At 40.3% G+C, this 7,765-nt stretch overlaps 1 non-coding gene across 1 annotated transcript; it reads right to left on the minus strand.

The window, feature by feature from the left end:
• Positions 1-430: 430 nt before the first annotated feature.
• On the minus strand, positions 431-512 carry trnas-uga. The gene has a single exon. It is a non-coding gene; the product is annotated as a tRNA-Ser (tRNA).
• Between the last annotated feature and the right edge of the window lie 7,253 nt (positions 513-7,765).

The raw sequence follows: 7,765 nt of genomic DNA on the forward strand, positions 1-7,765 counted from the left end.
TTTTCATATAAAGTAGACAACAGATTGTCTGAGAATCACTCACATCACTTTATGGACAATTTTCAGACTGATTATGTAAGTGACAAATGTGTATTTTGTTTTTAAAGATTTAAACGCTGCCACTGTTAGTGCAATGATTACTTAAAAAGATTTATTCCCAGCCATTACTCTACCCATGACTCCATTACTTTGACGTTGCTGCACATGTGGAATCATTCAATTGTTGTTAATAAAATCAAAATAATAAAAACGTGGCAGGCAAACTTTCCACCGAAATACAAAGTAACTTCCTGAGTGCTGTTAACAGCCTGACTAACACCAGACTGCATCTCAATCTCACTGAAGAGTAGCAGTTTCATGGACTTTCAGCGTATGACGTTTTTTTAAAATGCAAAGTTGTTAGCTGTATCAGGTAACTGAAAGCTTTGTACGTTGTCAGCAGGATTTGAACCTGCGCGGGGAAACCCCAATGGATTTCAAATCCATCGCCTTAACCACTCGGCCATGACAACCGTACTTTGCTTCATTTTTGGTCAGGTTTTCCTCAAACAATGGGCTAAAACTCCAGCAGAGCTCCAATCGAAAGCATCTTCAGGATACAGAGTACCTGAGAATCTTGACAGATAGTGTTTGCAGTAGGGGAAACCGCTGCCGTGTGTGTGACATCAGCTCTATAGTCTTTCTTCAACACAAAGTTGGTTTTCAAGTACACATTTTTCTTGTACGTGTGACACGTAAAGCTTGTACGTTGCTTTTTTGCAACAGTACGGCTGCAAACTGTTCCTTGAGTAGCGGTGATAATGCCATCAAAAGCCAGACAAAGAAAAAAGGGTTCAGTTTGATTTGACTGCTAAAAAACACGCTGAACATTCAGCAGTTTGATGAGATAAATGCTTAATGCAACGGGGTGGAAACGTAGTGGCGGCGTGCGATCACCACGGCATGCATCATGTCGAGCAGATGGCCCCAATCGATTACAGGCAGCCCACCACTTATTATCAGGTTCTAATGAAAACATGGCCCGTAAAACACAGCACCTGTGGCCGAGGCACTGCTGCCAATGAGGTGGCAGAAAATAGACAGAATATAATATAAAAGTAATATAATTTGGTTGTAATTATTTAATGTTTCATTTTTAGGGGGAAACATTGCTGGATCAGACATTTTCACACGTAAACAAAGTCATCATTTTCTCGGTGGTAAAGGCCGTTCACCATCATTCAATGAACATGTAATCAGGTTTCTGCCTGCAGTTTGCACATTATGCCCTTTACTCATTCAGCAATAATGAGCTGAGCTCATAAATCACACTCATGTGAAACCATTACAGTCCAAGATGTGTATCTGTATTTTCATCTTCATGTAATATTCCATGTTGCGTCGTCGGCGATCACTTCTGAAGAAATCAATGCAGTGGTTTGTAGTTGCCCTCTTTGTATTTGGGTATTCAAGGCCTGTCCTCCCTCCCTCAAAGTGTGATGAAATTGTTCTCTGAGCAAAGTGCAAAAAAAAAAAAAAAAATAGACAAGCTCTTTGACATAATCCTCAAAAATGAAGCTTTTATAATTAGACTTGGCAAAGACCCAGCCATCAAAGCAGAGGACGGGTGCCGACTAATTGAGCAGGCAGATTAGCGGCGGTCTGACACGGCCAGAGTCTGCTAAAGAAGGAGTGAGGTAACGCACGACTGAGGACAGCTGCCTGGCACAGGCCTTAAATGGCTAAATCTATCCTCAAATTGCACTGTATATTATACTTATAACATATATATCTCAGGGAGTTCTTTACAGTGAAGCCACTCTTCCTTGAAAGGAAACTTTTCTTTCTCCATATATATCCCTTTAATAATGAATGGGGCTTCTTCATGTTCCCATGTAACCCTTGGAATTGTACGCGTTTGGTGAAGATGTATCCAGAAATGCAAACGCTGCACTTTTACTGATGGTTCTTGGAATCAAGCAGAAAAAAGAGCTTTGCCTACAATTTATTGGACATTATACAAATTGGGCTTTTAATTCTTCAGATCCGGTTCAGTGATGTAAGTGAATCTACTTTAAGTCACAGTGGGGCCTTTGTTATAAGATGTCTGACCACTACTTAGGCCCAGACTGAAACATTTATCCAATCTCAAGCCTTAATAATGATAATACCCTTACATATCTTGCATGACTGCAAACCTCTGACAAAAAGACATATATATATATATATATATATATATATATATAGAGAGAGAGAGAGAGAGAGATTAACTTTGGAGAAAATGGAATATTTTGTAAAGTATGAACAATTACATAATTATGAGTGATGGACTGAATAAATAGGATGGACACTTTTAAGTTTGAATATTGTTTCTACATCGATGTGTGTGGAATTAGGTCATTTAAAAAAAAAATACATTTAAGTAAATTACTGTATGTGGAACTAGTTGATGGATAAATAATATATAAGAAGTAGAAAGAAATATTTGCTGCAGAACAGAATATAGTTATTATATAGTAACTAATGATAAAATTAGGCAGATTATTGCACCAAAGAGAGCACGGTGTGCACAAAAACACCTCCAGTCAGTTCGCCATTAAGATTTTTTGGTCATATTCATGCTCCATAGAAGATAACGATCACACCGTCTTTCTTCTAGGGCCACCCTCAGGATAAACTTCATTTTTTAGCTCCACTACCTGGCAATAAAGGAGAATGAATAATGTGCACTTGGCTTCATCAAGCAGTTTTGGAACGAGTATGTGTCAGAAGTGAATATTAATCCCTGCAGGGGGTGCTAGTGAGGCTGTAACCCTTTAGAATTGACACTTTAAAGATCGTATCCCCCCCCTCACTTCAAAGTAGTCTTGCATCCCCCACCTTTTTTTATTGAAAATCATAGATTTAGTACGAACATACACACACACATCCAAGGAAGATGTAGAGCCTACAGCGGATTCTATAGGGCAACATTGATTCCCACGCTTTCAATGTATAGGACGAGGTTTCCTTCCACAGTGAAGGATTTTGAAGCCGGGTCATTTGCATATCACAAGAATGTATTTGCTTTTTTTTTTTGAATGTTATGCCTTGTTTTTCATCACATTGTTTCACAGTGAAACCTCTGTACATGAAAACAATCCAGTGATTCCACCCAGAACTGGCAAAATATTTTATTCAGCGAGTTCACACACCTGCGCGGGAACCATCCATTCCATGAAACAATTTAAAAAGGGCAATTTCTGAACTGGGTTCCGCATGAATAATACAGCATATGCTAATATGGCGCTTGGTAAAGCGGAAGAAGGAGGGGGTGTGATCGTGTTTAATCCACACTCCTCTCGTGCTGCTGGCTGTTTGTGCTTTGCCGGTGGGGCCTGCCTTTGAAACTCCTAATGAAGATATTCCACTGACAGGAGGACTCGGAGAGTGACATCTGTTGCGCAGCAAACACGAGCGCATTCACAGATGTGTCAAAGGAAAACATTACACAGCTTGTGTGTGTGTGTGTGTGGGTGCGAGTCTAGGTTAGAACCAGCCCATCATATATCTGCCATGTCTGCCACTCGCTGTCTCCTGCTCCCACTCATTAATCTAATGGATAGCAAACAGCTAGAATCAATGGAGGAGTCGTTAGGGATGAGCAGAACAGGCTCACGCTGATGCTTTAACACTGAGAACCTGATAGACAGCAGCACAGGCATCGATATCATGGTTAATAATGATGATAAGCACTTAATGAAGCTGTCCCGAGCAGGTTCAGGGCTTAATGCAGTGCACCAGGGAGTCTTTTTCACGCAGAATTACCCGAATCGGTTGGTGACGACAAGAGCATTCTTTGATCTCTGGTCCTGGATAAATAATTTGTCATGTAGGCCCGTACTGTACGCGCTTGGTAAGTCCTAAAAATCACATCGGTCACGCTCTGGGCATTTTCCATTTTCACCATCCATTATAAACACTTTCTTTGAATTGCTTTTTGAGTCCTGATTTACAAGCAGACGGTGTGAAAATAAATATCTGCGGTGACAAATCTCTTTTTTTTGTGTTTGTTGCCGTTTCTTTTGTTATTATTATATATTTTCTTTATTATTATTATTATTGTTATTTTGCCCAAATGCTGCAATAGTGGTTACAGCTGAATGAACCGCGGTAGATCAACCCACTTAGGTGCCACGTCGCATTCTGAATCATTTATAGATGAGCTGCGTGTCACATCACTGTGAACACACTGATTCAGTTTGCCATGAGCTGCAGGCAAGACGGCTCTGAGCAGCACACGTGACTGCAAAGCATCTCTAAAACATGCCTGGGAACACATACATACATATATGGTATATACAGTTCCATATACATGCACACACACACACACATACTGACACATACATGCATGCATGCACATATACACATGTAAAGGTAGCGTGGATCCACGATAAACTGTAGATAAACACACATATTTTATACGCATTGGAAATCAAACAGTGTGTAGACTTAAATTCACTCATTCATACAGTACACACATATACATGCATGAACTCATACAACGTTGTATTGATTAACAAGACCATCAGTACATTTCCACCAAACTCTAATTAAATTCATCATCTTCCCTGGCTTCCTGAAGCCCGTGAGGAAGACAAACGGCGTTTCATCATCAACGGTCTGTGCTTTTCATACACAATATCATTAGGTAATTATAACGTCTTTATTATTATTATTATTATTCTTGTTATCATTATTATTTTAAATGCATCCATTAGCTGGTTGATTATTATCCAAAAGCTGGTTGTCGGTGTGTCAGTGGGACAGGAAGTGGACGGACAGACAGACAGACAGACAGACAGAGCGGCTGCTGTGCAGTCTGTGCTACCACGGACGTTTAATAATATCCCAGAGGCACAGATGAAACACTTTCTCCACAGTGCTTGTTTACTGTAGAGAGTGTTTGAAGTTCAAGATGTCTTCATTTCTGTACCAGAGGAATGTTCCAAAGAGTGTGTGTGTGTGGGGGGGTGTAACTCAGATAGGGAGAGAGGAAATAAATAAATAAAGGAGGTAGCGCGTGTGTGTGCGTCTGTGTGCGTCTGTGTGGACACGCTGCTTTTTTACTACATATAATTTAAGACGGGATATTGACTCATCTGCCACCTTCACATTATCATTGTTTGACATCTTAAAAATCCACTGAGCTGGGATCTTAAATACCCCTTCAAATTAAGAAATGCCTGCTGTTGGCACCAGCAGGACCATCATTTATTCATATCACTCAGCCTGCTCGACAAACTGCGCTACAAAAGTCTCTCGGTCTGGAATTGGAGCTCGACGTTCCCAGCCCCCTTTTCTCTACCAGTCTCTGTAGATGTTTTGGATGTTGGAATATTGATCTGTCCTTGAACTAAAAGATAACATTACAAGCCTAGACACAAGCCGACTGATCCCAAAAATGAAAAGCCACATTAAATGATAAAGTTTCAACAACATCGATCACATATAAATGCAACAGGGTTATTATTTGCCCTCTGATCAGCACAATGTCTTATGTCAGAAATCTATTTTATAACGGATGTATTAGAAAACAACATGCAGCAGTTGCAGTGAGCAATGGTTGAAAGAGGAGGATATCAAGCAAGACAGGATTACATCATTCGTGTTCAACATTTGTAGTGGGAGGAGCCAAAGATGATCACCCGAAGGAAGGACAGGATTGAGAGTGGTAGATTGGGCTGAGAAGGAAGGTTTTATCAGATCTGAGTCTGGTCTTGTTAGTCTGAAACAGTTGTCTGGTGTCTGATGCTACGATGGCTGCTAAGTGTCCACACTTTCCAAGAAGGACTTTGCTCATGAAGCCAGTCACACTGAGTAGACTTGGACTTCCAACCTCAGTATGTATGTTTCACTATGGAATCTGATAGAACTCAGTTTATTTGAAATTCCGTCTGATCAGGATACAGCACGGAGCCTTATCTTATAGCATCACGATCAATATGTACATGTCAGAGTAGATCAGAACTCATCATGCTACAATTTCTTTACTGTGTCATTTCAAATTCAACTTGCAGATTCTCACTTCCATGACCAGTCTACACAAGTGCACTTGATATAACATCATTTAAATCCTACTTAACTCCACTTTAATTTCATTTAAGTTGCCGTGAGTGACAGCCAAACTGTGTGTGCAAACACCAACACACATTTGTTCTTGATGAGTTTGACTTTCACAGCTGCGGCAGCTCCAAACTCTATTAACACTTCTGGAAAATGAAAAACTTTTAATCATAACGTCTTATCATCTTTAGGATTATTCCTTTCTATGTGGATGACATGCTCACCTTCATAATAAGACCCATCATTCCATGAAGATTAAGCCCGACTATCCCAGTATTATTTAAATTTTTGACGTGTTCTGTATGTACTGTGTCTATTACACGATCACTGTCACAGGAAGACACAATAATGCAATGTCATTTTCATGCAGCCCAAATACAGTGGCATCATTTCAAGCTCATGTCGCCAATTGTTTTGGTATACGATGGATCCAAAGTGCGTCAGTGTACACATGTCTACAGTTCATCGTTTGACAGAACGCTCAACCTGCCCTCATGTCTCCATGAAGGAAAAGCTCAACTCTCAGTCCAGGCATTATTGAGTAACTGCTGACTGACGTTAAAGGACAAACACGTGGGTGACTCATCAGTCCTGAATGTGTCAAAACACATCCATCAGTCTGAGGCACGTGTGCTCGCCTCTGCCCAAAGCATCGCTCCTGTTCACCGACATCCCCACAGTCAGCTGCACTTCCTGCACAGCACAGCCATTATGTGTCTGTTAATGGCTCAGCACATGAAGTAAAGCTCCACTCATGAGATGTAATAAACTTCTGACCCCCCCCCCCACACACACACACACACACCTTTGTGAAGCCAGCTGGACATTCCATCGCAAACAGCATGGGATTCTGTTTTTATCTCATTGGTGTCGCTGGACTACAGGTCGACCGGCCCACTGGGAAAACTCCCACTACTCCAGATGGCCGGTTTGCCACCAGGCCTGACTAATTACAGTATCTATTCAGTGTAGATGGTTAAAAATGAGCATTGATCTGGCAAAGTAGTTTGCTGGGTAAAAATGACATCATTAGGAATGTGGCACTGGAAGGACAAATGAGCAAATCATTATTTTACTTTAACTTGTTTGGTATTTGCATCCTGGTGTTCATAGAAAATTACTTTTCTTTCTTTCCATTGCAATGTTATCGCAAACAAAGATAATTAAGATGTTATATTGCCAAACTTTGTGTCGTCTTTCTTCAAGTTAAGGAGGTAGAGTGTAGGAAAATGTATTCTGTTCAGGCGTAACAGTATAAATGGGACATTAATTGTACAATTGGCCATTTTAGTTCCAGTCAAGTGACACATTTTGGCTTGGAAATCCAAGATCTGACCCAGTCAAACAAGAAGAAGTGTCCAAAACATCTGTTCAGACAATCAAGCCCTAAATCCAAATAAAAAGAGTACAGCATCAAGTGCAGGCCAAAATCATCACGTCTGTCCAAGTCTGAATGTAGGTGAACAAGTCTTTAAAAACTGCATTATTCAATTTCACTTCATAAGGAACATATTTTTATCAGCATTATATTTGTCATAGACATTTCACATTAGATATTATCGATTTCTTAAAGGAGATGGATATCTCAGTAGTTACTGTATGTGAGTGAAACATCCTCTCAGCAGCCAACTGCAGTTTGACAGCAGGTCGAAACCAAATGTTATGCCCATCACAGTAGTTT

This window comes from Solea senegalensis, linkage group LG17, assembly GCF_019176455.1.
Source record: "Solea senegalensis isolate Sse05_10M linkage group LG17, IFAPA_SoseM_1, whole genome shotgun sequence".
Lineage (NCBI taxonomy): Eukaryota > Metazoa > Chordata > Actinopteri > Pleuronectiformes > Soleidae > Solea > Solea senegalensis.